Source organism: Neofelis nebulosa, chromosome 18 (genome assembly GCF_028018385.1).
Source record: "Neofelis nebulosa isolate mNeoNeb1 chromosome 18, mNeoNeb1.pri, whole genome shotgun sequence".
NCBI lineage: Eukaryota > Metazoa > Chordata > Mammalia > Carnivora > Felidae > Neofelis > Neofelis nebulosa.
This window is the reverse complement of record NC_080799.1, coordinates 2,215,565-2,218,529: the sequence shown is the minus strand read 5'-3', so window position 1 is coordinate 2,218,529 and position 2,965 is coordinate 2,215,565.

The window sequence follows — 2,965 nt, the reverse complement described above, 5'->3', positions numbered from 1 at the left end:
GCAGGAGGAGGAAGGAATGAGGGCCCTATTCCTAGGTCCATGAAGGGGGAGACACATGATGCCAGAAAGGGAGGACAGGGAGGCAGAAAGACAGGGATGAAATTCCAGCTTTGCCACTTCCTCAGTATGTGATTTGGGGTAAGAGAGTGTCAGTGTCATTGCATAGACCATGAATGGAATAATAGTAATAATAATTAACCTTTAGAGATATTCTTGAAGGTCTTTCTTCTTAGGGCTTTAATATCTCACCTAATCTGCGGTAATTTCAACTTCGTTGCGGAACTGTAGTGCCATGATGGTTCCCACTTTACCGGTGAGGAAAAGAGGGGCACGGTGAGACTAGGAAGTCTGCCCAAGGCCACACAGCCAGTAGAGGATAGAGCCAGGATCGGATCGCAGACAGGCGGGCCCCAGAGCCACGCTCTAAATGAGGACGTATCGCCGCATGACAGTCGTAGAGGTAGGCATACGTGAGGTGAGGAAGCAGTAACACACAACCCCACGGCCTTGCTTACTTGGTGCCGTAAGCAACAAGTTAAACGAGCTAGACTGTTTACTTAGAAGGACTATGTTTAATTTCTAAAACTTTCGACTTTTCGGAAGACAGCTTCACGGTAAAAATACCAAATTGAACTTGACACATCTAAAAAAAGTAATATCAAGTTTAACATGGTCAGAGAATGAGGCCCGCAAGCCACCAGGCCTTCAAAATGTGTTGAAACTTGCCTTCTATTTTGTGGTCAATTTCGAAAATGTTCCTTGCATTTGAACAGCATATGTATTCTGTAATTATTGGGCTCACCATTCAACCCATCTGTAGTAGGTCAAACCCGTTCATTGTCGCTTAAGTTATTGATTGGTGTGTAGCAAGTCACTCCAAATCTTAGCGGCTTAGTACATGCCCTGTGGTCGTGACTCTGCAACCCGGACTCAGCCCAGCAGCTCTGCTGGTCCTTCCCGTGGCCCGGGGCGGCCCCGGGTTGTCTTGAGCATGTGGCTGGGCTGGGACGCTCGGGCAGCTTTTCGCAAGTAGTGCTGGTGTCTTCACCTTTTCCCCCAGTCTCTCAGCACAGCAGCCGGCTCCTCAAGGCAGCACAGGGCTCCGAGCACACAAAAACAGAGGCTCTCAGGCGTCCTTAGGGCTCAAACCTGAAACTGGCAGAATATCACCTCTGCCACACTCTATTTATCAAAGCATGCTCCACGTCCGATCCGGATCGTGTAAAGAGAAGTGATTCTTTTGGGAGCTACTGATGGAACAGGCTCCCACAACCATGTTTTTCGATTTCTTGAACTGTTCATTACTAGCAGAGGTGTGTTTAACCCCCAGCCCCACCCCTCCCTTTGGAGGGATTCCTCCCTTTCTCCTTGAGGTTGTGTCCATTCTTTTCCTTTAAAGGTTTGAGGCTGTTATTGGGTGCATACAAGTTTAGAATTGTTACACCTTACCAGCGAATTAAACCTTTTATTGTATGAAATGACTCTTCATCACTAGCAATGCTTTTACACTTAAAATCCACTCTGTTTCCTATTAACATAGATTTGCCAGGGGCGCCTGGGTGGCTCAGTCAGTTAGGCGACCGACTTTGGCTCAGGTCACGATCTCGCAGCTTGTAAGTTCAGGCCCCGCGTCGGGCTCTGTGCTAACAGCTCAGAGCCTGGAGCCTGCTTCGGATTCTGTGTCTTCCCCTCTCTCTCCGCCTCCCCTGCTCACGCTCCGTGTCTCTCTGTCGTTCAATAATAAATAAATGTTAAAAAAAATTAACATAGATTTACCAGACTTCTTTCGTGGGGTATTTGCCTGGTAAATCTTTCTTCACTCTTTTACTTTGATCTTTTCTGGGTCATCAGGCATGTCTTTTAGGCTAAAAACAAGCTGGACCTTGTTTTTATTTTATCCAGTCTGATAGTCTTTGTCTTTGAACTATTCTAGCCTGTTTACATTTATTTTGATGAGTCGTATATTTGCATGTATTGACACCTTATTCTGGCCCGTTTGTCCTGCTTTCATTCCTGTGTTTCTCCTTCCTTCGTTCCTCACATTCTTTCGTCTTGGTTGATTTTTGCTTCCTCATTCCACGTTTCCCCTCTGCGAGTGTGGAATTTGTACACCCCACTTCTCTTCTTTTTGTGTTTACACTAAAAATTTTAGCGTGAATATTTAACTTGACAAAGTTTAACATTAATCAAAGTGTTTATTCTCCTCTCCGGCTTTCAAAGATCTTAGAACTTTGTGATCATCCCCTCCCTGTATATGTGCCTTCGGTATCCGGTATTTTAGTCCTATTTTTTTCCCCTTAACTCCACAAGTTAAAATTATTATTGTTATTTAATATAGTCAATGATAAGAGTGACCTGTATCTTCAGAAACTGTCCACTCTTTCTTTTTGTATGGCAGACCTTCCTTTTGAGATTCTTTTTCCTTCTTTTTTGTGCATCTAGTCTTTTTTTTTTTTTTTTTTTTTTTTTTTTTTTTTTGAGACAAAGACAGAGACAGAACATGAGCAGGAGAGGGACAGAGACAGAGGGAGATACGGAATCCGAAGCAGGCTCCAGGCTCTGAGCTGTCAGCACGGAGCCCGACGTGGGGCTCGAACTCACAAACTGTGAGATCGTGACCTGAGCTGAAGTCAGCCGTTTAACCGACTGAGCCACCCAGGCGCCCCTCTGGTTTTTTTTAATGAATGTCTGTTTACTTGGAGAGCGAGCATGAGTGGGGGAGGGGCAGAGAGAGTGAGAGAATCCCAAGGAGGCTCCGCGCAGAGCCCAATGTGGGGCTCAATCCCACAAACTGTGAGGTCATGACCTGACCTGAAATCAAGAGTCGGATGTTTAACCAACTGAGCCACCCGGGCCCCCCTCAAATTTCCTTTTCCCATGAGGACACCAGTCATGGGGTCACAGCCCAGCCTAATGACCTTGTAACTTAATTACCTTTTAAAAATCTTATGCCCCAATAGAGTCA